General features: G+C 42.2%; 1 long non-coding RNA gene across 4 annotated transcripts; it reads left to right on the top strand.

Moving 5' to 3' along the window:
- Positions 1-26: 26 nt before the first annotated feature.
- Positions 27-27068, top strand: LOC144262295 (uncharacterized). Of its 4 annotated transcripts, none has more exons than XR_013345509.1 (7): positions 27-244; positions 10529-10581; positions 11978-12066; positions 19954-20061; positions 21215-21283; positions 25455-25615; positions 26330-27068. It is a non-coding gene; the product is annotated as an uncharacterized LOC144262295 (long non-coding RNA). The 4 variants fall into 4 exon arrangements; XR_013345507.1 differs by having other exon boundaries at positions 25449-25615; XR_013345508.1 differs by lacking the exon at positions 19954-20061 and having other exon boundaries at positions 25449-25615.
- Positions 27069-27968: the final 900 nt, after the last annotated feature.

Below are 27968 nucleotides of genomic sequence, written 5' to 3'. Positions count from 1 at the left end.
CTTGTACTTCTTGGTCACTGGGCCAGTAAAAGGAGGTCATGCTGCTGCTGTGTTCTGTCTCTTGGGTAAGGATTGTTGGCTGCTGTCCTCGTCAGCATTTCACCCTGCTGGAAGACTGCTCTGCCATCCAAATTCAATGTAGGTGAAACTAAAATCACACAGCGTCCATGTCTGTCTGAATCTCATAGGCCAGCATGTCATTATGAGCGAAGTAACTCATTAATATTCAGACAAACTATCGGAGGTAAGTTGTGGAGCGCAAACCTGCAGATTAGTACTTCTCACAAACTGTTGCCTTTTTATTTGTGGCTAAGGTAGAGGGAATAGTGCTTCCTTGTTTTATGTGAATAAATGGTGGTAAGAGTGAATAATTACTTGATCACAAAAGGAAACACAGTATTGAGTGTCATTGAGGGAGCTGAGAGGCAGCAGACCTTCTCCGTCTGAGTTGTGTGTTTTTTCTTCCTTTTGTATAAAATACTAATAAGAATTGAACTCCACTCACCAGATTTCTGGGGAGGTTTATTTGTCTCCCTGTTTCCTCTGGAGTTGGCAATTGGAATATGTTTGTTCCTTGGATGGTTTGGGGTTTATTTCAGCCAAGAAATGATTTATTTGTAGTAAATTCACCAAAGAGTGAAATACAAAGGAGGCGATGAAATAAATGTATAAGCTTTACCTTAATCAAAGCAGAGTCATTAGCTTTTTTTGTTATTATCCTTCACCTGTTCCACTTCCCCAAATCACAGAGCCAAGATTTTCAAAAGAAGGTAGCGATTTTTGGTGCCCAACTAGAGATACTGTGAAAAGGGCCTGGTTTTCAGAAAACTCTAAGCACCCTGCCTCTGAAAAACAGGCCCCTTCCAGAGGTCTCATGATGAGCCCCCAAAATTGAGGCCTCCCAAATCACTAGTCATTTTTGTAAATCTTGTCCTACAGCTTTCATGATTGTAAAAAGATGCTGTCAACTTACTCCTAGGGCTTGATCCTGCTCCCATACAAATCAATGGAAAATTCCCATTAACCTTAATGGAGCAGGATCAATTCCTTAGACACGGTGTCTTAAAACACACTTTTTTTCCAGAACTCTTTTTACCTATTATTGTTACAGTGACACTGAATATTACTAGGATATTAGAGGAAAACAAATATTTCTCTCTGTTTCTTCAGCTCATTTACTTTGGGTAGTTTCCAGCACAGTTCCACTTTGCAGTCAGTGAGTTAGTTCAGTTTTACCTGTGGTTTTTGTGGGTTTTTCTCACAGGGCAGAGGTGTGGGGGAGAAAAGCCTTTGAAAAATCTCATTGTAAAGCGATACAAATTCGCAAGGAGACTCAAGGCCAGGAAGAGTACCTGAAACTATTTTTAATCCCTGTTCTGTAATTTACTGGACTTCAAGTTGACAATGTCCCTTTTAAGATCAAGGCCCTATCCTGCACCTTTGGAAGCTATCCCCTTTGAATGCAATGTGACAAGTGTCAGTTCCTAAAATTAACCTCCACTATTAGGGCCTGACTTTGACTGGTGCAGAGCAAGGTCCACGTTTAGGAAAGTATCCCCAATTCACAAAATAATTTAAGCCCCTATATTAAATTGCTTTGAAGTCAATTTGACTAAGGATGCCCTTAAAGTTAAGCACTTGCTTCAGTTCTGTCCCGAACAGGGATGGAATACTACAGCATGTTTTGAAGTGCACTCCTGAATTGGGGCTCAAGGTGACAGGAGCAGCTGGTGCTAAGCACCTCACAGGATCAGGCCCTGTGTGAGGAATTAAAAAAATGGGGGATGATCAGCAGTGATCTCCTTATTGGCTGAGGATGGAGCGGGGGAGAAGATGGCTCCCCAGCCCTAAGCCAAATACACTGGACTGCTTTTCTTTTTCCAAATCTGCTATTAGTAAATAATTTAGAAAATACTCTTCTTATCTCCTGGAATTCCCACCAGAATGAAAGCACTGGACTAGATGGGACTTTATCAGCTCTTTACCCAAGCAAAATTAAAATGGAATGTGCCAGACTATGTGTGTCCCTGCTGCACCTGGCTTCAGGAAGGTCACGGCTGGGTCAATCTGTACTTTTCTGCAGAGCTTTGTTATTCATCCATATCACTCTGTTATAGTTATAGGGGTCAGTTCTGTGGGAAAGCTGAAGAGCCTGGAGATTGTTAAGCACAGAATTTTGTTTACTCCCTGTTTTATATGGGCATATTTCATATGACTTAAAGAAGAGATCAGTTGCTTGCAGAGTTAACCATCATTTTAACATCCCACATTTCCATTTTAGGACTGTGCCTCTTACGAGCTATTATATTATTCAAAAACGCCCCAATCTCCTGGAACAAAATGTGTTGTGCAGGGCTGTAGACAGGCTCTTAAACATACGTCTACAAGAGTGGTTAAAATATCACTTCACGTCGATAAGGGATTTTTCTTTCCCTTATGAAAACAGTGTGGCCTCAGAATGTCAGCCCAGTCTGTCTGTCAGTTCTCAGCTGCACCATGGGATAAAATTTCTGATCCCTTTTATCCCCTTCTGGGAGTAGTATTAATAGTACACTCATTTTTCTTCCATTTATAATTCATTTCTCTCCAGTTATTTGGATTTACTTAGTTGCATTAAAAGGCAAAATGAGACAAAAACTTAGATGGTAACAAGGCAGGGAGGGTTTTCTTTTTTCATTATGGTGTGAGGAGAAGTGGCTTCTGGATGTGTTTGCTTGAGGCTGTTGTGTGGTGCCTGTGTTGGGTGCAGTTTTGTGCTCATTTCCTGCAAGGCTGACCAGGGAGCGTTTAAATGTGCATATTGCTCTTTTGCCAGGATTTGCTTGGAAATAAGATGCAGGGATCAATGTGCTAATCTTTGAATTGGGGACAGTGGGGCGTGGGGGTGGAGTAGAAGGTGGGGGAAGGGAGAAATAAAGACTACATAATAACAAACAGTAGTTTGGGTTTGCTGCTAAAAATGAATACAAAGCCATACACTGATCATACTTTTCAGGATGTATTTGTAATTGTAGGCTATTAATATGCAAGGAATTTCAGCTAAAGTGTTATGGTAACACCTTTATTAAAATGCTGATTCAGCATATGGACACAACCCTGAATTTAATACAGAAGACTGATCACTGAAATGCATGGAAGTTGCAGGCACTCAGAATGTCTTGGGCTGTTTTTGATGACTGTAGGTATTTAACTATGAGCACACTGTGTTGCTTGGTGTCTTCCTCTGTGTTCTGTACAACACTGTGCCAGCAGTCCTCAATAAATAAGAACAATAATCATAAGTCAGAACGTGTCTAAAACATAAATAACTCCAACCACAGGTTTCCTCCCATTCAGGAAATATAATAAGTTTGTAATTCTCTAAATCTTAGTGATTTTCTTTACACCCCAAAGTAAGAGTCATGTTATTCCTGGCTGAATCACACTCAATTTCAGTTGGGAACTGGACCTTTGAAAATCTCCCCTATGATCTCTGGGTAGAAAGGTATTTTTATTTTAACCTTTGTTTCTTATATATTTTTGTCATTTTCAAATCACATGAGCATAAGCATCCCATCTCCCCTCAGAGGGTGACAGCTTTAGGGACAAATTCTCTGCTCTTCCCACAATACCCTCAGGGTTTATCCGGATGTGAGGGAAAGAAAAGGAAATTTTAAGCCATCTTTACACTCCCCTGATCTGGGGCCAACCCACTGCATAAGTTGAAGCAGCCTGAGCCTACTTTATCTCACACCCAGCTGCCCCTGATCCCAAGGGTATGTTCTGACAGACAAGGCTCAGCTGGACATAACAGCTTCCAGGCCATGCTCCCTTTTGCCCAGCCACACCCTTACACCATATGTGTATATGTGTGTGCATGTGTGTGCAGGTACTAGTATACCAGCCTCACACCACCGAAGATCCCCCTACACAAGGAAATCCTCTGTTAGCAGCTTAAACTGGCTTTATGGTAGTTCTGCTGTGCTAGAACAGTGCAAAGCAGCCAGAGCAAGGGCCACACACTGGCCCTTAAGATGTTTCTGCAGGTAAAACTAAACAAAAAATCCAACAAGCCCATCACTTTCAAATTAGCCACAACACGAGCTAATTGCATTTGTGTATTTTGTTGGAATTTTTCTCTTCTAAACATATTTAATATTTAATTTGAAGCTGTGGTCCCATGTGAACATGAGCATATCCAAATGTACGGCTATGAATATGACCTATAATTTTTTAGCTAGTTTATTGCACTTGACCACGAGGGATCTGAAGAGGACATTCTGGACATTAGGCCCAACGTACACTGTCTAACAATGATCCAAAATAAGGCTGACAAAATATTCTTTAGAAAATAAACCCATGGGAGGATAATACACCAGTCATAAAAGATACTCTTCCTCATAGGAGAATGCTAGTCAAATCAGTCAGTCTAATGTGAAAGTTACTCTGAATGCATGGACTTTAATTTCTTCCCCTGAAGGTGTTTTCCATTTATTAGTGGAATGGTTCCCCATTACAAGCAATTGGCTTTAGTCACTAACCTGCACCCTGCTACCCTTGCCAAAATGGACTGCAGGTATAGAGGAGGAGCTACTGCTGGTTTCACCAACTAGGAAATTCACAGTCTGCATAGACAAGCTTACTATGTCTAGTGTTGCACACTACCAGCCTGCCACTTCCAGGCATCTTCTTCTCTGCAGGCCCAGAATAATCCCTTTAAATTCTCATAGAGACTTCCCCATGGTCGGGTCAGAAGGATGCATGCTATGGAGACAGCCCCCATTTCTTCCTCATTTTGTTCCACGTTGTATTACAGTGCCTAGAGGGGAGCTTGTGAGGGGAAATCCAAACCCTTTTTGACAACTGAGGCACATTCTCAAGATCAATATTTGTACCAAAATAGGTTTTCTACTTCTTTTTTGCCTTGATGGTTGTAAAGGAGATATTAAGTTCTCTCAGATCAGAAAGAATGGCAAGAGAGGTATAAGAAGTGTTCCCAAATACTTCCAAACTACTCAAACACAATGAGTCTGATACTGAGTTTAGCATCTCCAGTGTAAATCTGGAATTCCTTCATTGACTCTGGATTTAGACCAGTATAAAATATGATTGGAATTTGGTTATATGCTATAAAAATTCTTATGCGCTATATTCATCCAATCCTCACTACATAGCAAAATATTGCTTTAGAATGAGTATGTGGAAGAAGAACTCTATATTGTATAAACACATGGTTTCTTATTTTTTTCTCAGAACACGGCTGTTTTTTTTTTAAATTCAGAAATGAGAAATTCAGACCCAAATCCTACATTTTAATAATGCTAAGTTTCTGCCGCTTATCAACAAAGGCCAAGAAATTCAAACATTTGGGGTTTTTTTACTGCTGTACTGATCATACTTTTCAGTATGTATTAGTAATAGACATCATAATGTGGCACCATGGCTCCTGCTCTCTTCCAGCTGCGTGAGTTAAGCTTCAACTTTGCATGTCCTGGTTTTTGTTGTAGTCACCATTTGTAACATTATTTAAACACAGATTAGATGGGGCAGAGGGGGAGACAGGTCTGAGAACTCATATAGAATCATAGAATATCACGGTTGGAAGGCACCTCTGGAGGTCATCTAGTCCAACCAAATTATTGACAGCACTATCACTTGTATTTCCATTCTTAAATTAAAGTTACTTGAACTGGTTGGATATTTGAGGTGGCTCAAGTATTTAATATATTTGTAAAAGGGAAAAATATTGAAAAGGACTGGCAGTGGGTGTATGGTGCAAAGGGGGAGGGAAGCAAGGAAGATGCTCCCAGCTCTTTTAGCAGGAGCACAGTTTGCAGTTCTATTCACACTCATTGTCTGTCATTGTTGTACCAGACACACTCCATTCATGGCTGTTCTCTTTTTCCTTTTCAAAATGTGCCCAGTGGTCTTGCTCTGTTTGTTGTCAAGAATGAGCTGCCTGGAGTAGGAATGTTTCCCAGACGGGAGGTCAAGAGGTCAGTCTGGACCTCTGGACATTTGCAGCACTAACTTGCAGACATGTCATGTGAAAGCAGTGTGATCCTTTGAGTATTTGACGGGGGTTTGTTTGTGTATATGCTGCAAAGCGCGATTCAGATCATGAGATTAGCTGTCAGGTCATCTGCTGTGAAAGCCATTATGAAAAACACCCGGAAACTGAAGCTTGACTTGAAATCCTTAGTTTACTAAATTGCAGAAATTATCTTTGGAAGGTTTTGTCAGTTTTATGTATGTATTTTCTTAAATAATATTTGCAGCAATGCCTCATGCAAAGTGCTAGTTGAATAAATCTGTCACTGAAACTTCAATTCCAGATTACCACACTCCAAGATCTGCTATTATAAATGAAAACGCATCTTTAGAAAGTTCTCAACAGACTGAAGTAGATGAGCTTATTGAAATGCAATAGAAAATCTACCCTTTACGGATTAGTCAAACAATGATTGTAGTCCTACATGTAAACACTGTCTAACTGTATTGTCAGGGTAAATGGTTCATGATTTGCTACCACAAGAATAGGTTAGCTTTTGCTAAGACTATGAATAATGACATAAATTATCTAAAAATAAAATCTTTTGCTTGCAAGCGTGGTCAAAAATTTCAAAGGCAGATAGCAAATCAGTCCATTACCAAACTACTATGTATCCTCAGTATTTTTTTTTTTAATCTCTGTGAGCATCAAGATATAATTTGTCAGAAAATGCATCTGAGTAGCTCTTAAAGTACTTTTAGAAGTGGCTTTTATCAATGAAAGTCTTAACAAAGCCACAGCCCTAAACTAACAAGATTAAACAGGAGTGAACTGGTCTCATTTTTCTATGTAGTCATTTTTAGGATTTGGGAGGTCTTTATTTGTTGTTGTCATCTCTTTTCATGTTTTCAGACTGCACAATGTTTTCTATGTGTGATGGATTTATTCAGTAATAGCCACATTTACCTTTGCTGCCATTTGAATACAGCAGCAAATCACAAACTCCTTAAGGAGAGGAAGGTAAAAGAAAAAAAGAAAGCAACAGAGTAATATAGGTTCTCTGTTGAGGAGCAACACTTCTTATTCCATTAGCAAAATACGTTTCCGTTTTCCACTCTGTCTCTTCAAAAAGCTCACCTAGCCCAATGTATTTCAGTGAAGTTGAATGGCTGAAATATATGAATAAAGACATAAAAGAAAGAAAGAGCTAAGAATTGCGCCAGATATACAGCTTGAATAATTTTAGCTAAACATATTGAAATCACCCTTGCAAAACTGTCTTGAAACCTTACCAGCCTAGGCACAAAATCTGCTCACATACCCTTACCATGAAGATACCGATAATCATGGGGGAGTAGAAGAGTGAGGGAGAGAAAGCTCTTTTATTCGCCCATCAGAATAAATGAATCACCCCAGGCAAGTGATTGAGCAGAATTTTAGAAAGCTGTCTTCAATTTATTGAATAATTTTAGGACAAACTAATTTTTTAAAATGGATTTTTGCAGTGTCAATTTTTAGTATCACACACCAGCCAAGTAGTACAATATCTACTTTAGAGACATGATCAAAAAATGGTCAATTCCGCCCCCCCGCCCTCCAAAGTGCAGCCAAGAGGTAGTTGCCTAATGCAGGAACAAACATCTACACAGAGTACATGATTACGAATTCTCTGCATACAGTCCAACATGGCTCAATCAGATTGCACGGGTAGTGGATGAACATGTCACCATTGTACTTTTTTATTTGCATAAAACAATTACCCCATGGACAGTGGCTTCAGAGTTGTCTAGACAACATGCTTTAGATGGTATCACTGACCTCAGACACACTAGGCTAGCTCTAAATTAGCAATGAGCCGGGCTGGAGGGATGTATTATGGTAGTTATAAACCATAAGAAGGTATTTAAATAGATAGATAAGACACATGCAAATCTTTTCATTGCCATGACAACCATCTTGATATAGGTTTTCCATATGTAGCAAGAAGGGCAGAGCAAAAGGCACTAGAAAAAATAGCAAGAACCTGTAATGATAATGAACCCTGACAGTGTATTAGTCTAGATCTTGGTCACTTATTAACTCTTAATAGAATACAAACTTCTATAGTAATACACTGTTCATTGGGTCAGGGAGCAATTACTTCTAAATCTTTGCTATAAGGATCTCTACTATATGGTTACACCTAATGTACCAATTCTTCACAAATTGATCTGACTGATTAAAAAACACTTTGCTATTAGATGTAAATTGCTTAGCTGCTCAAAAGTGCTTTGCAGGGTGGTTTGCACAAAGCATGAAAATATGTCATTTATGCATGTCTATATTTCCTCCTGGCTTTATCGGCCAGGCAGCAAATCCCTGTAAATCTGAATTCCCAAATAATAACTGCACCATAGCACAGGGCAGCCTATTTCAAAGGGAGAAAATATTTCCATGCTAAAACACACACACAAAATCTTTCTCTACATTGCATGTTTGAGGAGGTGAGATCCAGGTATTTATCCTTATTATTTTTTCCTCTTAGCTCTTAATTTCTTCTAAGTGCCAAAATAGTAGCTTTGAGGCTGGCTGTAGGCACTAATGATCCCTCTGACAACCAGCGAGGGTCCCCCGCCAGCAATGTATTTCTCAGATAGATGTGTGGAATAAAGTAAGACTCTGCTGCTAGGAACTCGATGCATCTTGCCCAGTCTGTCTGTTTCTCCTTCCTGTGTTTGTCTCTGGTTCAGTCTGCGGAATGCTGAAGAGTGTGTGAGAGAGATGGGGTCAACAGAGGCTGCTATAGCACCTCACTGGATGGATCTATAGTCCCTGGGATCCTTGAAAACGAATTGTGAGAAAGTTTGAGGGTATTTTGCTAGGTTCTATAAGGACTCTTCTTGGGAAGTACCTGAAGGCTCTTTGTATACTAATTCATTATTACAGCATCTTGGAATGTGCAGGTAATGTATGGTTTCATTTAGATATACAGTGGTATTTCAACACACTGAGCCAAATTCTGGCTTTGACTTGTGCTTTCATATTTTCTGGAAAGTGACAGACAGAAGGCACACACAGTGGGGTGTGTTCTACCCTGATTCTATTCCCTCAAACACACGAAGAGTTTCCTGCAAGGGGGGCTGAAGTGGGATGCTCTTAGGTCAAGCACCAAAAGGCACAATTCATGGGTTTTAATATAAATATAAGCTTCCTATTTCATTGCTTCAACCATGTTATCCTCCCTCTTTGCTTCCCTCCCCTGGCTAACCCTTTATCACCACATCCAGCACAAAATACTTGTCTTCATTTTTTAGGCCCTTCATGGCTTTAGCTCCACCCTCCTCCTTATCCCTTATATGGTATGGCGCCACCGATGCCTGCCTCTTGTCCACCCATCATGTCACCCTCTATTGTCTGTTAATCAACTTTTCCACATGCACCACCCCACTTTCTCCCATGCTGCCCCCTGCACGGAGAAAGAGAGCCCCATAAAAATCCACTACCTCCTTCTCCTTAAAACTCACCTCCATCATGATTCCTCCAAAACACTTGATTATGGCTAGACAGCTGGTGTGCTGTATCAACTGCTTATTATTTTAACTGTAATCCTCTCACTGTTACCTTGTGTAACATCTGCCCCATCTGCCTGCTTGTGTAACATCTGCCCCATCTACCTGTTTTTTCAGTCATAAACTTGGACTGTAAGCAATTTGGGGCTGGGAAAACCTGGTCATTTTGTTTTTGTGCAGCACTGACCACAATGGGGTCCTGATTTTTGACTGGGGCATCTAGGTGCTGCCACAATACAAATAATAATTAATAATACACACTTTGGTCCAGACAAATATACTCCTGTCCAAATTACTCATGCTGCTCATAAATAACCTGCTCAGGCTGACTGTGAAGGGACAAGGCACCAGTCAGACTATGGCCTCACAATAACAGAGCTTCTTTTTCCATCTTCTGGCCAAAGAACTTGACTCATAAAGATGTTTTGATAACATTTATTAGCTTCATTAACGAGATCCTGAAGGCCATGTACATGCAAAATTCCCATAAGAGTCTCACCATTGACTTTGTTGGGGCCAGGATTTCGTGCTGGGAGTTTAATCATCGAATACAATGGAAGGAGACGCAGGCCCCAAATAGAGATCATAGCTCAGACTAGTCATATATTGTGTTGATTAAGGTTGTATCTTTCCCAATTATTGTTATTTATTATTCATCCTATAGTGGCATTCCGAAGCCCTAATCAGGATCAGGGCCTTGTTATTCTAGCTGCTGTACGAGTGCATGAGAAGAGCCAGTCCCTGACCTGTGGTTATGCTCTAGGGCTACAGAGAACTCAAGACAGGAATGGACTTTGTACCCAAAAAGAAATCCAAATGCTAATGTGAAAGTAAACCTTAGGAGCAAAGGAGGATGTAGTTGTCCTGGTATCAAATTATATTTTCCTAAACATATCTAAGATATATGCTAATAGCTAGGGTTGTCATTAAAAAATAAAAATTAAGCAATCACATTTTGGTGCTGCAGAATATTAATAGCTTGTCTTTTTTTTTTTTTTTTTTTTTTGAGATTGTCTAAACTTTCTTGAAACTGAAGACAAACCACAGAACTGAAAATTGTTGGTAAGCACACTCTAGGGTAAGCTGTGCATTGAAGTCTCAATTTCTTATCCGGAATACGTGTTGTGTCTGACAAATATTGGGGTGTTATTTTGCCTTCTAGATATTCAGATGTTCCTCTGACATCTGGGAATTTAATTAACAGCCTTTGCATGTATTTAAAGGAAAGTAAACTTTGCCTGATCCCCTGATGCTGAGGAGCAATCTTATTTATGAACACTGGCACCTGTCATGTTAATTTGTACAAAGTTTTTGATTTATCCTAAAAGAACACATTACATGGTGGATTTGGAGGAGTTAAAGGGAATCTGCAGGGTGACTTTAATCTTTATGTCTTTATATACTTGAGGGCATTTTACTGCACCTCTGCACTGCTTTCACTACACAATCATTTTCTGTTTTAGAAATGTAGCCATTTGGATCAATAGTTACAGTACAATATATTGTACTTCTGATGGGAGCCTCATAGGACACTTAAGAACCACAATAGTAATTTTACAAAATGCTTGGATACTGCCTGGAATATATTTTAAAAGTAAATATAGCAAAATATACACCAGGCAAAATTTACAGGAGCCCTGATAAAATTTTACTTACTCTTCTTATTTTATTAAAATTAAATTGGGAAAAATTAGTTCCCTACTTGAAACATGGGGGTTTTAATAGGAAACAGAAGTATTAAGGACTAGAATACCTGCCTCTCTGAATTTGTTGCAGCAGCAATCTTAATCTCCTGCAGAATAAATGGTGTTGCATTATTTTCAGGGGAGTGGCGTTGATGGGAAAGAATTCTAGCTGGCGTGATGGCCGTGCACTTCCCAAGCTTGATTTATACATATATTAAAAATATATTTAAAGATGCTCATAGATAGTTGCAGAGCACGTGGAAGACAAAATAAAGGAGGGTCAAAAATTATGCATCCCTTAAAGCGTTAAAAAATGTATCCTGCACATTGAGGGTTTTACAGTAAATTCTTTATCTATCAACAAACTGGGTTATCACAGCTGTTTATTGTACTGCTAGCCCTGATCCTAACCTTTGTGTCTTTATTGCTTACATACCATTCCCTTGTTTATACATCTGTACCAGTGTGTGCCCTTGAACTTGGCCTCTCTGAGCCCTGACCGCTGCATGCTTGCTCACTCGCTCAGGTTGCGTCTGCAATCAGTAAATCTGAGACGGGGCTGGCTGATAGCTGAGCTGCAGCAGGGCAATTAACACAGAACTAAAGTGTCATTCATGGCATGGCTATGAGAGTGGCAGACCACAGATGACAGTCCTCAGCTCTGAAGCTGTAACATCCAGGGCAGACTGAGGATTATCGTGAAAAAGAAAGAGAGAGAGAAGGAAAAGGACTGACTAGATTCTTTTTGAAGAATTGTTTATTTCTCTCTGTAGGATTCCAGCTGCATGACTGGCTGATTGGAGGCGCACCAGCACCTAGAGCTGTGCAAAACATTCTGCACATAGAGTGAAAAGGCAACATGGTGAGGGTGCTTTATTTTTAAACTTTGTGAAACCCTCGGCCTCCTTTGGGCTACAAGACACGGGCCTGTACAGAGTAACAAAGAAATTCAGAGACTGGGAGTGCCATGTGGTCAAATGTGCCATTCCCTTCTTTCTCCTCCAGTCTATAACTTAGTAGTTCTGACGGGCCAGGCAGGAGTTGCTCTGATCTCTCAGTAAAGTTTAGTTTGAATAGAAACAAGCAAACAATGCAGCCTTATTGCTACTCAGTCCTGACAAGCAAGGCATAGAGTCCCACGTAGTCTATGTGAGCCCTGGGGACTTGTAGTGGCAGCACTAAACAGGAAATAGGAGAGTGGCTATAAGGGGTACACCATCATTAGATTACTGAGGGGCTCAAACCAAAAAAAATATGTGTCCATTTACAGACCCTAATTTCAAATACCATGACTTTCAGGGGAATTCAGATCCAGAGGTTTAGTTTGCCTTGTCGTAAAGATTGGTGTCATTTGCCAAATGGTGATGTTGGTTTTTGTTGTGGTGAACACACCCCAAAACCAGAAGTGTTTGTCTCAAAGAATTTGGTTTTGACCATGCTTTACATTAAGGCCAACAGACGGACACTCAAAAAGGCAAGAAGTAGGGTGTGTGTGTGCTAGGAAAAACAGACTTCTAAGGCAAAATATACACGGTACTCTTTAAAACCTGATGAGACTTTATGCATAGTGAAGGAAGAAATTAGTGTGAGTTGTTTTTAGTTTAATGGGATTTTCACCAACAGTGTGTCTACCTGGAATTTTTGTAAAGATATCTGCAGGTCTAAAAGCTGGCGAAACAAATTCTTCACTTTCTAGTAAAAATAAGTAAATAAATGGAAAGGTTTCACCCCTTTCTCTAAGTGAAAAGAAAGAGGATCCAAGTAACCTACATCAGAGTTGTCAAGATTCCTTCCCCACTCTGAACTCTAGGGTACAGATGTGGGGACCTTCATGAAAACCTCCTAAGCTATTTTTACCAGCTTAGGTTAAAACTTCCCCAAGGTACAAACTGTTTTCCTTTTTCCCTTGGACTTTATCACTGCCACCACCAAACGTCTAACAGATATATAACTGGAAAAGAGCCTGCTTGGAAATGTCTTTCCCCACAAAATCCTCTCCAAACCCTACACCCTCTTTCCTTGGGAAGGCTTGATAAAAATCCTCACCAATTTGCATAGGTGAACACAGACCCAAACCCTTGGATCTTAAGAACAATGAAAAAGCAATCAGGTTCTTAAAAGTAGAATTTTAATAGAAGAAAAAGTAAAAGAATCACCTCTGTAAAATCAGGATGGTAAATACCTTACAGGGTAATCAAATTCAAAACATAGAGAATCCCTCTAGGCAAAACCTTAAGTTACAAAAAGACACAAAAAACAGGAATATCCATTCCATTCAGCACAGCTATTTTATCAGCCATTTAAACAAACAGAATCTAACGTATATCTAGCTAGATTACTTACTAAGTTCTAAGACTCCATTCCTTTTCTGTTCCCGGCAAAAGCATCACACAGACAGAGAGAACCTTTGTTTCCCCCCCTCCAGCTTTGAAAGTATCTTGTCTCCTCATTGGTCATTTTGGTCAGGTGCCAGCGAGGTTATCCTAGCTTCTTAACCCTTTACAGGTGAAAGGGTTTTTCCTCTGGCCAGGAGGGATTTTAAGGTGTTTACCCTTCCCTTTATATTTATGACAAGAGTCATCTCCACAAAAAGTTACCACTTGTCAACAGTTACCACAAAGAAATAGCTGAGATACAATTATCCCTGTAGCTAGAATCAGAAATCACTGGTCGCTGTGTGGTATCCACTGGCAAATGCTGACTTTTCAATGGTGACCATTGTCTTTGGGTGCTTGTTATATGAAGGTCTGATCCATATGTCTCTACATGGGAGTTTCAAATGTTCAAAAAAAAGGCCTAATGCAAAACCCACAAAAGTCAATGGAAAGTTTCCCATGGACTCCAGTGGGCCTTGTATCAAGGCCCATATTCAGGATTGGCTCCATAGCCATATGAAATTCCAGGATTTTACTGCCTTACAAGGTCACAATAAATCAGTACTGAGGATGATACAAGTATAAGCATTAATGGCATCATATCATGTTGTAGAAGATGTTGTTTCACCTACTACAATAACATGTAGATTTTTCAGGGACTATGCTTGGTGGGTGTGCATGTTTATATAAACCAGGGGTTCTCAAACTTTTTTGGCTGGGCTCCCCTTTGAAAATATTTCAGACTGTGACCTCCCCCCATAAAAAGGAGTGATAGCAAATTACTGTGCATACTCATAGGAGTATTGCCACCCTTACTTCTGCACTGCTGCTGGGGACAGTGCTACCTTCAGAGTTGGGCAGCCAGAGACCGGCAGCTACTATACTCCTCTACCACTTCCCCCGGCAATATTTTTTGTGATCTCGTGACCCCTCTACAGTAGCCTTGAGACCCCCTTTTGAGAAACGCTGATATAAAACAATAACATTCTGCTCTTTCAATATATTTTACTCACCTTAGCCAATGAGGCTCTGGATACTGCCATTCAAATGATCTTATTGCAGAGGCTTTCATAGAATCATAGAAGATTAGGGTTGGAAGAGACCTCAGGAGGTCATCTAATCCAATCCCCTGCTCAAAGAAGGACGAACACCAACTAAATCATCCCAGCCAAGGATTTGTCAAGCCAGGCCTTAAAAACCTCTAAGGATGGAGCTTCCACCACCTCCCTAGGTAACCCATTCCAGTACTTCACCACCCTTCTAGTGAAATAGTGTTTCCCAATATCCAACCTAGACCTCTCCCACTGCAACTTGTGACCACTGCTCCTTGTTCTGTCATCTGTCACCACTGAGAACAGCTGAGCTCCATCCTCTTTGGAACCCCACTTCAGGTAGATTCATAGATTCATAGATCCTAAGGAAGGGCCATTATGATCATCTAATCCGACCTCCTGCACAACACAGGCCACAGAATCTCACCCACCCACTCCTGCGAAAAACCTCTCACCTATGTCTGAGCTATTGACGTCCTCAAATTGTGGTTTAAAGACTTCAAGGAGCAGAGAATCCTCCAGCAACTGACCCGTGCCCCATGCTACAGAGGAAGGCGAAAAACCTCCAGGGCCTCTTCCAATCTGCCCTGGAGGAAAATTCCTTCCTGACCCCAAATATGGCGATCAGCTAAATCCTGAGCATATGGGCAAGATTCACCAGCCAGATACTACAGAAAATTCTTTCCTGGGTAACTCAGATCCCACCCCATCTAACATCCAATCACAGGCCATTGGACCTATTTATCATGAATATTTAAAGATCAATTAATTACCAAAATCATGTTATCCCATCATACCATCTCCTCCATAAACTTATCGAATTTAATCTTAAAGCCAGATAGAGCTTTTGCCCCCACTGCTTCCCTTGGAAGGCTATTCCAAAACTTCACTCCTTTGATGGTTAGAAACCTTTGTCTAATTTCAAGTCTAAACTTCCCAAAGACCAGTTTATATCTGTTTGTTCTTGGTAATGAGCTTAAATAATTCCTCTTCCTCTCTGGTATTTATCCCTCTGATATATTTATAGTTGAAGGCTGCTATCAAATCCCCCCTCACTCTTCTCTTCTGCAGACTAAACAAGCCCGGTTCCCTCATCCTCTCCTCATAAGTCATGTGCCCCAGCCCTCTGATCATTTCGGTTGCCCTCTGCTGGACTCTCTCCAATTTGTCCACATCCTTTCTGTAGTGGGAGGCCCAAAACTGGACAGAATACTCCAGATGTGGCCTCAACAGTGCTGAATAGAGGGGAATAATCAATGCTCCTACTAATGCAGCCCAATATGTTGTTAGCCTTCTTGGCAACAAGGGCACACTGCTGACTCAATCCAGCTTCTCACCCACTGTAATCCCCAGATCCTTTTCTGAAGAACTGCAATTTAGCCAGTCTGTCCCCAGCCTGTAGTGGTGCATGGGATTATTCCGTTCTAAGTGCAGGACTCTGCAAGTGTCATTGTTGAACCTCATCAGATTTCTTTTGGCCCAATTCTCCAATTTGTCTAGGTCATCCTGAACCCTATCCCTAACCTTCAGTGTATCTACCTCTCCCCGCAGCTTAGTGTCATCTGTGAACTTGCTGAGGGTGCAATACATCCCATCATCCAGATCATTAATCAAGATGTTGAACAAAATCGGCCCCAGGACCGACCCCTGGGGTACTCCACTTGATACTGGCTGCCAACTGGACATCAAGCCATTGATCAGTGTTCTACTTGATCATCAGTGTTCTACTTTCAGATACTCCTCAGAATACTGTTTTTGTTTCCTAAGATAAATTAACAAAAGCAAATGAACTGCAGAAGGAGAAGGATAGTCTTGTGGTGAATGCATTGGTTTGCTCCTCAAGAAATCATGGTTTTATTCTTGACTTTACCACCACTGCCTCTGTGACCTTGGACAAGTCTCTTAGTCTTTCTGTGCTTCAGTTTCCCATCTCTAAAATGGGTATAATAGTGCTTAATAATGCATGCTTACCTCACAAAGGTTGAATAAGGCTAAATTCATTGTTTATGAAGCACTCAAATACTATGTTACTGAGTTTCATATAAGTACCTAGGGAAATATTTGGAAAGAGAATGAAGCCCTGATACTGCAAGATGCTGAGCAGCTACTATGAGCTTCTGAGGGCCCTCAACAGCCATTGACTGCAGTGTGAGTTCAAGATACTCAGGACCTTTCAGGACTGGGCTAACTAACTTCAACTGAAGTTGATGGTACTCAGAAATGTATCCCATGTGTAGTAAATAGTTGTGTGGATATGTAGGTTGGTAGATCAATAGATTAAAGCCTGCTTTAGTAGGGCATGTGTTTGGTTGGTATCAAAGCGTCATACAAAATAAAAGGTACCGCAGCTACATTCTACTGGGCTTGCAATTATTAGAAACTGTTTATACACTTATTAAATATGGAGGAAATGCTTTTGAATTATGAATACTTAAAAATAACTACTTTTTACAGGGTCTGCAGGAAATCAAAGTTCTGTGATCTGTACACCAGTACCAGTTTACTAATAAAAACTATAGGCCAGATTGTACCATGCACCATGTTTGATGGGGGGGGGAGAGAGGGGGAAGGGGAGCAGGGGGAGGGCACCAGAAATTCTCCTTCCCCATCCTTTGAATCTCTTTTTAGCATTAGACTTTCATTCTCTTTCCAAATATTTCTTTATTGCCCTCATTATTGTCAAACTGGTTATTATTATCCCCTTGTGACAGCTGGGGAATTGAGGCCTTGCTCAAGGTCACACAGGAAATCAGTGACAGAGCCAAGAATAGAAACCTGGTCTTTCAGGGACCACCAAGCACCTTCACAAAGACCGTCCTACCATGATGCTGTTCCAGCTCCACTTTCCCACACTTTATGCTCTGCTGACAGCAGGGCCTTGTTGGGCCTCCTTGGGCACAAAAGGGGCTGAAGAGGAGGCAGGGTCATGGCTTGCCCACTGGTCAGATGCAGGAAGTGAGCAGCATGGCTACTACCCTGAAAGGGTGAGGCAGTGGGTGTTCTAACCCTGTGTGTCTGGGATTATACTCAGTGCCTCCTGGTGCTCTCACTGAGATGGCCCTGTTCTACATAGCCTACCAACATGGGACAGTGGGTAAAAGTGTGTAATTGGATGTGTGTTAGGGAAGTGCTTGTTTCCCTGCCTGAATACAGAATTTTGTGGCAGTAATGGGCATGAGTGAGTTTTTGTGGGTTCTGCTGCTTCTAACTGTCTATGCTCTTTAGAGTCTGCAAAAAATGTGGCACTTTAAGGAAACCATGAGATACATACTGTGCACACCACCAAAAGGAAAATTATTCCAATGTAACCATGTTCTGGGCTAAATTCTCCATTCTGTCACACCATTGATTTCAAAGTAGTTGCTCTAGAGTTACACCAGTAGAAGTGAGGGTAGCACCTGGCACACTGTCTTTAGTTAATTCTGCTGTGCAAAGTAGTGTAACACATGTATATAACAAACGGAGGCAAATGATTTTAGAGTATGCTACACAAAGATGCAATGAAATTGGCCTCATGCTAGAACTAGCCCTCACTTTGTGTATCATAAGATAAGATTAATAAGATAAGATAAGATTCATAATAATATATATATATAATATTAATAAATATATATAATAATATATACATAATTTTAGTAGCAAAGACTAAAAATAAAGGAAAGAGGGAAAAAAGACCTCCCTGTAATAGTTTACAGCAGTGGTGGGCAAACGTTTTGGGCTGAGAGCCACATCTGGGTGGGGAAAGGGCCAGGGCAGGGGGCTGGGTTGCGGGAGGGAGTGCGGGGTGTGGGATGGGGCGTGCTGTGCAGGAATGGGCTCAGGGCAAGGGATTGGGGCAGAGGAGCAGTGTGGGGTGTTAGGGGGGGCTCAGGGAAGGGGGTTGGGGTTCAGGAGGGGTGCCGAGTGCAGCAGGGGGCTCTGGGCAGGGAGTTGGGGTGCAGGAGGTATGCAAGGTGCAGGCAGGGAGCTTAGGGCAGGGAGTTGGTGGGGAGGGGACAGGAGTGGTTCGGGCTCCGGCCCGGTGCCGCTTACCTAAAATTGCTCCGGGGTGGCAGCAGCACGCACCAGGGCCAGGGCAGGCTTCCTGCATGCCTGCCCTAGCCCCACGCAGCGCCGCTCCAGGAAGCCACCGGCACCACATCCCTGCACGGCCCCTGGGGGAGGGGGAGCACAGGGCTCCATGCACTGCCCTTGCCACGCCTCCAGGTACCTCCCTCAAAGCTCCCATTGGCCGCGGTTCCCTGTTCCCAGGGACGTGGGGCCAGCGCGGGGCCTGCGGCACCACGGGGGGCAATTCCGCGGGCCGGATCCAAAGCCCAGAGGGGCTGGCTCCAGCCTGTGGGCCATAGTTAGCCCACCCCTGGTTTACAGTGTGAGAATGAAAAGGTACTGAAGGCGTCAAGGGATTTTTTATAATTTGATGCAAACTGTATGACGAAAAGTTTTGCATGGTTCTATAGTGCATGTAAAAGGTCTCTTGCAGTCACTTTTCTGAACCCCTCTTTTCAACTAATCAAAACCCAACCATAAATGCTTGCTCTATACTGTACTTTGGGGTATGCAGTCTCAGCCCAGGATTTTTCAGTTGTTTAAACAAAATTTGTGGGGGTTGGGGGATAACAGTCAGACCCTTTCACCATTCTGGGAAGTAGCTGCACAAATGGAAATCCAGTGGCTTCCTAAGCTTTGTTTTTTGCTTTGTTTTTTTAACAAAAACGTTGTAACTCAACTGTGGCTGAATATTTTGGGGAGGAAGGTGGACATGTTGGAATTGCCTCAGTTTCTCCTCTGCTTACTCCTTCCCACCACAATTCATGGACCCTCAGAACAGTATCCATTGGTTCACCCAAGCTGGTGCATGTTGCTGGGGAGACATGTTGAATCCATCTATTTTTCAGGCATGCTGGGTGTTATCTCTCCCCAGCCAGCAGAGCCTCACTCACTGTTAGTTCACCAGTGGCCATGTCCAGTGCCTCTGTCACAGCAGGGGTTGCAGATGCACTGTGCCACTACTCCATTGCCAGGTGTTCTTCCCACCAGAGACACAGCATCTCTGATCTGAGGATCATCAAGTACTTTACCCACTGCCTGTGTGCTGTGATTTTATCCCCTGTTACTGATGACGAAGTGGAGACATTGAGAGGTTAAATCCAAGGACACAAAGGAGCTATTGGTAGAGTCAGGAGTATATCCCAAGTTTCCTGACTCCCATTTCCCGGCTCTACTAGACCGCATGACTTTCCCATGTACTTTAAGGTGGATAGGGATGACAGACTGTGATAGCTATTAACAGTAATCCCTTCTCTTCTCTTTTCCACCCAGTGTCTACAGGCCTGAAAACAATGATTTAAAGGAAGCTCCAAAAGTGTCTTGTCAGGGAAATGGTCCATATATTTAGAAGCCACAAAGATGCTCACATTATAAAAACAGGTGAATGGGAAAACTGTGACTGCCCCTGCAGGGGTATGCTGGAGGGGGAGAGTCCCCTTCCTCCCTTATATAACTGCACAGAAGGCAGCTAGAATGCTGATGCTAGCCGCACCTAGCACAAAAGAGGGGCTTGGAGCACCCCATAGAAAAAGTGATCAGGCAAGCTGAGATAACCCTTTGTTTCTTTTTGCACCTTTGTAAAAATGCAGGAAGTGCTGCTCCTGGCCAAGTATACTACCTACCGTGCACCTCTCGCTGCACAAGGGTAACTGAGCCCTGAAAATTTGCCTGATACATTGTTATAGCTCTGTTAGACCCATCAAAGACAACCAGGCAAACAACATGCAACCCTCCCACGCGGGATTTTAGTCCCTTCCCCGCTCCGGCACCTTTGAGTTGTTTGATTTTAATAACATGAAGAATACTCCAAAAACTAAACTAGAGGAAATACACATGGTAAAAACTATATTAAAATAAAGTTGAGAGTCTATGTTACTGTAACTAGGAAATAAAATGTACTTTACTTTAAAGATAAGCCTGAAATATAAGCCATCCGATTGTGTCTAGTTATTTCAGCCAAAACAGTCCTCTCTCAGGACTTGAAGCAGTGGATGCTGTGGCATTCAGTAATGTGTAACTTAAAATATCTGAGCACAATAAGGTTAGTTAATACTGGTGTTTCAAACTTAAGCCTGAGCATCCTGGTGTCAAGTGCTTATGTCTGACCTTTAACTTAAGTGTTTCATGCATGTTTAGATAGCAAAAATAGTGTATGAATACAGTGACTGTAGTTTGTTTTTTGTATTAATAGGAATGACTGTATCACTCAGATAGGAATTTGTGATTCCATAATATGTGCTGGCTAGTGAATTAAAAGCAAGAGTCTTTCTTGGTAGATGTATAGGGTCATCTTCAAAAATTACACAATTTCTTCCTATATTTTGTAGTGGGTAGATATGTTGGAGAGAGGAGGCTGTTGTAATGAACTGAATAAAACATTACAACTAGAGTTTAAGTATAAAATGAGATTCTTTGTGTTTTGGGTTTGATGTTCTTAATTTAATCCCTAGTGGACAGTAGTCTGCATTACAAAACCTTCACACATAATGTGGCACGGTTTGGATGATTTGCAATCTTTCTCACTCTCTTCAAGAGATCCCCTGAGCAGATCTTGCATGGAGACGGAATGACTTTTCATCTCTCAAGAGGGTGGTCCCTTCAGGTCAGTGTTCAGGTCATTTCTGCAGCGTGGTAAGGAAGCTTTGACTGTTTCTGCTTGTGTGGGTAAACAGAGGGTTTCAATTTCCAGTGCTTCTGGTCCTGAACCCTCAGGAACTGAATAGTCAAAAGGAGGGAAGAAAGAATAAAATAAAGTGAGGACTGAAGAATGTAAAGAATTTTACTTATCTGTTACACATGTATAGGGATGTTTGATTATGGTAATCAGGCTACATCAAGAAACCAAAGGACTTTAAGGCATGCGCTCTATAAACTGCTCTGACTGAAGTACAATGCACATTTTGAACAATATATGTTTTAAATGGGCTATGTTAGAAATATGGTGGAGCTATGCTGAAAATATGGAATTCAATTTGATGAGATAGGATGGGCCAATGGTGGCTAATGATGGAGCGTGTATCTAGTGAAGGTAAAGTCCCTATCTTCTGTAAAATGTGCACAATACTCCACCCTTAAAACTCTCCCCTACCTGAAAATATACTCATTGTTTTAAATTATCTCTGCCAGCGCAGTGCTGAATTAGTCCTTTGGAGTCCCTGAATAGGAGGAGTAAGGGAAGAAGAGACGGGAACAAGAAGGTGGGAAGGGAAAGAGAGTGAATGAGAAGTAGAAGGGGAAAAGAGGAGGTGGGTATCTTTCATGTAAATAGCCTTTTGCTTCCTGTAGGATTCTACATGCTTTATAAAACACGCCATGCTAGCAAAGAAAACACTTCCTACATTCTCCCTGCTTGTGGTGTATCAGACATGGAGCTGGGGGTGGGGAGGATGAAGGAAAGAAATTGTTTATCAAATATTATTCAACCCCATCTAGTCATATTCTTAAATATTTACAATTGTTTTGATAAAATCAGCCTCTTAAAGGCCCCGATTCAGTGAGTTTGTTAAGCACATGCCTAAAGTAAAGCACATGAATAGTCCCCTAGAACTGAATTGGGGCCAACATAAGGAATACTCCACCTAAAATGATAGAGACAGGAGTGCTAATCAGCTCCACATCCTTTCTCCAGCTCTCTTCCATTCTCCTGGCAGCGGCTTCTCTGGCCCCCAGAAGTGCTAGAGATAGCTCATTTCCTGGCACTCAGTGGTTTCCTGAACCATCCAGGAGCCAAGTACTGAGAAATAATTAGGCCCAGTGAGTGGTGAGCGGGGGCTATATTCCCATTTGGAGATCTGAATCTTTCCTGAAGGCAAATAGTTGTGAGTACCATCCTTGGTATTCAAGCTGAGGAGCTACCGTTGATTTATACATGGACACTGTAATATTTTCCATGCCCTCCACAGTGCACCTTATTATGGAGTAGCACTCTGAAAGGACAGTATGGGCCCTGTTGTGCAGCTCTTACTCACATGAGTAGCTCCATTGATATTGGTGGGGCTAACTGCATGAGTGGGTCCTCAGCAACGAAGGGTTGCACAGTTGGGCCCTATTTAAAAATGACATCTTCTTACTCAACAGATCCATTCCCTTTGTGCAACAGAGTCACATCTGCTTACTTTGATAACAAGACATTTTTTTTATTGATTTTTGCTCAAAGCTGACACTTGTTACAGAGAGGGACCAGGGTATTGTCCTTTCTTGTACATCGTTAACAAATGTTTGCTTCTAATCAGTTGTACCTGTGCAAACCTGCTGAAGACTATGGCATTGCACAGATGTCACACAGAGCGTAATTTGAAAACAAAATGGTTGAACAGGTATAACTGAGGGCCTAATTTGGCCTGTAGTATTTTCGTTGCTGGTGATGTTGGGGCTCAGGCTGCAGCCTGGGCTCATGCTGCAGCCCAAGCTCTGGGACCCTCCCATCTCTCAGAGTCCTAGAGACTGGGCTCCAGCCCCAGCCTGAACATCTACACTGCACTTAAACAGCCTCTTAGCCTGAGCCTCATGAGCCCAAGTAGCTGGCATGGGCCAGCTGCAGGTTTTTAATTGAAGTGTAGACATACCCATTAATATCTAGATAATGTCCTTAAAAGCTACGACTAATTCAGATGCCCAGCAGCAAGTATAAGTGGTTTACTTTTTTTTCCCTATGTGTATTACCTGGAAATTCTTTTCAATGAATTCCACCTGCCATCGTATTCCCCAGGTGTCTCACTCGGTTAGGTCCTTCTAGTGATCCTTCTTAGTGTTGTCCAATAGAAACAATTCACTTCTGTCAGTCAGCAAATTTTGCCACCTTACTATGCCACCACCTTTTTCAGTTCATTTGTGAACCACAATACTATTAACTTTATTCCAATCTGATAATTGGTCATGTATTCCTAGTTTTAGCTTCTTATCTCTTAACCAGTTTGTAATCTATGGCAGAATATTGGTTGCCAGATTTTCCTTAATAGCCTCTTGGGATGGCCCTTATCAAAACCCTTTGAAAGTATAAATAAACCATGTACGGGTCTGGGGTTTTCTCTGTATGGGCACATGGAATGTAGGGAACCTCTTGCCTCCATTGTACCCATGCTGTAGACAGCCCCAGAGATCTGAAATGAGTGCTTTCTGAGTACAAGTGAAGGGAGCCAGCACTCCTTCTGCTCCTGCATGCACTAAAAGGGGCATGATTGAGAGGGCTGAGGGCATGGCACATCTCCCCCTGCTTTCCCTCTCACATCTTCATTAATGATCTGGAGGATGGCGTGGATTGCACCCTCAGCAAGTTTTCAGATGACACTAAATTGGGAGGAGTGGTAGAGACGCTGGAGGGTAGGGATAGGATACAGAGGGACCTAGACAAATTAGAGGTTTCGGCCAAAAGAAATCTGATGAGTTTCAACTAGGACAAGTGCAGAGTCCTGCACTTAGGACGGGAGAATCCCATGCACTGCTACAGATTAGGGACCAAGGGGCTAGGCAGCAGAAAAGGACGTAGGGGTTACAGTGGACGAGAAGCTGGATATGAGTCAACAGTGTGTCCTTGTTGCCAAGAAGGCTAACAGCATTTTGGGCTGTATAAGTAGGAGCGTTGCCAGCAGATTGAGGGACATGATCATTGCCCTCTATTTGGCATTGATGAGGCCTCATCTGGAGTACTGTGTCCAGTTTTGGGCCCCACACTACAAGAAGGATGTGGAAACATTGGAAAGAGTCTAGCAGAGGGCAACAAAAATGATTAGGGGGTCTGGAGCACATGACTTATGAGGAGAGCCTGAGGGAACTGGGATTATTTAGTCTGCAGAAGAGAAGAATGAGGGGGGATTTGATAGTTGCTTTCAACTATCTGAAAGGGGGTTCCAAAGAGGATGGCTCTAGACTGTTCTCCGTGGTAGCAGATGACAGAACAAGGAGTAATGGTCTCACGTTGCAGTGGGGGAAGTTTAGGTTGGATATTAGGAAAAGCTTTTTCACTAGGAGGGTGGTGAAGCACTGGAATGGGTTACCTAGGGAGGTGGTGGAATCTCCTTCCTTAGAGGTTTTTAAGGTCAGGCTTGACAAAGCCCTGGCTGGGATGATTTAGTTGGTGTTCGTCCTGCTTCGAGCAGGGGGTTGGATTAGATGACCTCCTGAGGTCCCTTCCAGCCCTGATATTCTATGATTCTATGATCTGTGTGTGATGGCTGCCATCTAGGTTGATGCACTGGGTGGGGATTGAACTGGTACCCTCCAGAGCTAAAAGTACAAACTGCTAATACTCTCCAAGTGTTATTGTTCCTGGCACATATCCTCTGTGGACTGGGGATGTGTGCCAGGGATATGAGGCACACACTGAGTGAGCACACTAGCACTCACAAGCTGGCACTGTGGGCAGCACATGCTGCTTCAGGGTGTAATACCTGCTGCTTCTGAGTACACTCCCGTGAAAGGCTTTGGAGGCACTATGCCTGCTTCTTCTGCTTTCACTCAAGCACTGAACCTCTGCACTCTCCCATACCCCAGTACTCACGTGGCTGGTTCACTGTTCCAGGCCAATGGGTGCTGCGGGAAGTGATGCAGGCCAAGGGATGTGCTGGCCGTCACTTCCTGAGGCCCCGATTGGTCTGGAATGGTGAACCACAGCCAGCGGGAGCTGCGATTGGCCAAACCTGTGGGTGCCACAGGTAAACAGACCATCCCAGCCTGCCAGCAGGTTTCCCTGATGGGCCACATGCCAAAAGTATGCCAATCCCTGCCATAACTTATCTCTCGATGTGTTTTTCTCTTTCTCGCTATTTTAGAAGCAGTGGATGCAGGGAGCTACCCCACAAATACCTTACTTACAGGAAAAACCATTACAAACTACTGGAACCTGCCAAATTCCAGTGCATCATCCCCAGAATTCCCACTTCCAGAGGACATTACGCTGGTTGGAATGAGACCATAATGGCATCCCAGTCACAATGAGGTAGTTTATTTCTGGAGGCACTTCTTTTGGGCACCCTGCTTTAAGCAATAATTACTTTATAATAAAAAATAAACTGGAGGGTTGATATCTGGATGTGAGAGCAAAATTAAGCTAGGATTTGGTTCAAAACCTTAACGAGATTAGGCTTTGGATCTGATGGAACTGAAATATCATGAATTATTTTCACAAGGTTTTATCCCAGTATGATAGAAATTTGACCTGTTTTGAAAGTACAGTTATTTGAGGAATACTTTTAGGTGGATTGGTAGGTAGATATTTAGCTTACAATATACCCATGAGTACCTTCAAGTAACATTTCTGAGTCAGGTCAGAAATACTGATGAAGAAACATGGTATCAGCCCTGCAGACCAGTAAACATTCTAACAACATATTTACTAAGGCCGTGATTCTGCAAAGCTCATAAGTACATGCTTAACTATAAGGACATACTTAATTTCCTTTTGACAGGTTTCAGAATAGCAGCTGTGTTAGTCTGTATTCGCAAAAAGAAAAGGAGTACTTGTGGCACCTTAGAGACTAACAAATTTATTTGAGCATAAGCTTTCGTGAGCTACAGCTCACTTCATTGGCTGCATCCAATGAAGTGAGCTGTAGCTCATGAAAGCTTATGCTCAAATAAGTTTGTTAGTCTCTAAGGTGCCCCAAGTACTCCTTTTAATTTCCTATGATTTTGACTTAAGCATGTGTTTCAGGCTCACCAATATTAGTGTCCTGGAAAAGGCAAAGACCACCAGTATCGAGGCAATGATCATCCATCAGCAATTTTGCAGGACTGGTCACGTTGTCTGGATGCCAGACTATTGCCTCCCAAAACAGATCCTGTTCTCCCAGCTGAAAGAAGGGTACCGTAACGTGGGTGGACAATGGAAGTGTTATAAGGACTTACTGAAGGACAATCTAAAAAAGTGTAATATTGACATTGACACTTGGGAGACACTTGTCCAGGATCGCTCAAAATAGAGTGAAGTCCTACATGGTGGTCCCCTGCATTTGGAACTTGCTCGCCGACAAGCTGAAGAGGACAAGAGGTACAGAAAGAAGGAGACACTGGCTTCCAGTCATGGTCAACAGCCTCCTGCTGAGCCTGAAAACATCTGCCCTCATTGCAATAGAACCCATGGTTCAAGGATTGGCCTTATTAGCCACCTGAGGACCCATAACTCTCATGGACGATGATCATACTTGGTAACGAGTGATCGCCCCATCATCATGTTTCAGTGTATTGGTGAATGGGTATGGATTTATGTATGAGTTTAAATGCTTTGCTGAATTGGCTCAAAATGAATAGCACCAAACTCATTTCAACAGGCGTTTTCCAGGTAGTATCCAGCCCTGAACTTTGTGGATACCATTTAACATTTCTTCTTTTGGTGCCTTTGGGGTGGAAAAGGCATTTTAATACCCACACATTTGCACGTTTAATAAACTGAACCTTTTATTTGCATTGCTCTTTTCTTGCCTCTTATGCACACTTCCTGTTGATTTTTGTCAAGTTCTTTGGTTCTGTAGATACACAGAGTTATACACTAGTGATATCCAGAAGAACTGTGGTGGAGAGAGAGAGTATGGCCATAAAAATTACTAGGTGCAAGAAACACTGCAGCACTATCTGGGTGTATATCAGTAACATCTGGAGATTATTGCATACACGCTACCTAATCAGTAAATCAGCCAGCCTCCAGTTGTTCCCTTAGCCCATCAGACAAAAAGGTAACAGCTGTTTAATTTAATTTTTATGATGGAAAAATTCATATCCTGAATCACTGATATCTTTATTTTTGCAATTTGCTGCTACTTTCCCCTCTCCTTCACTGATCCAGCATGGTTTATTGTACAGAAAAGAAGGGTCAGGTGCCTTGGTTTGCATGGACCCTATTGTCTGATGTAGTGTGTCAGGATAATGCTCAAACAGAAGTTCACTTAAACTCTCTTGATCTACAGTGTTGGGATAAGGTGGAACATTCCCTGGAATAGTGTGGGGTACTTGCTAACGTAAGAGTTAAGTGAAGGAAATACATGCGCGGAACTGAGATTGTGCAAGCTCTAGAAACTCTGAAGGAAAGAGCTGCGGTTGGCTTGAGACTGTGCAACAGCCAGCTACAACTGAATGCTTTATTGCCGTCTGGAAGTGTTTATTTTCTGAACATAAATTCAAGGGACAGATTCAAGGCATGTCTAGAAATAAAGCATATCATCATGTGAGCTAAGCTGACAAGGACAATTTACTGTACCCTGCATTCGTTCTGGGCCAATCGGAAGAGAACAGGCTATTAACATTCTGAAATTCCCGCTGTTCAGTTCTTATTGTCCCTTCCCTGAACTTTGGAATGG

Source organism: Eretmochelys imbricata, chromosome 3, assembly GCF_965152235.1.
Source record: "Eretmochelys imbricata isolate rEreImb1 chromosome 3, rEreImb1.hap1, whole genome shotgun sequence".
Lineage (NCBI taxonomy): Eukaryota > Metazoa > Chordata > Testudines > Cheloniidae > Eretmochelys > Eretmochelys imbricata.
This window is presented reverse-complemented; position numbering and strand designations above follow the sequence as displayed.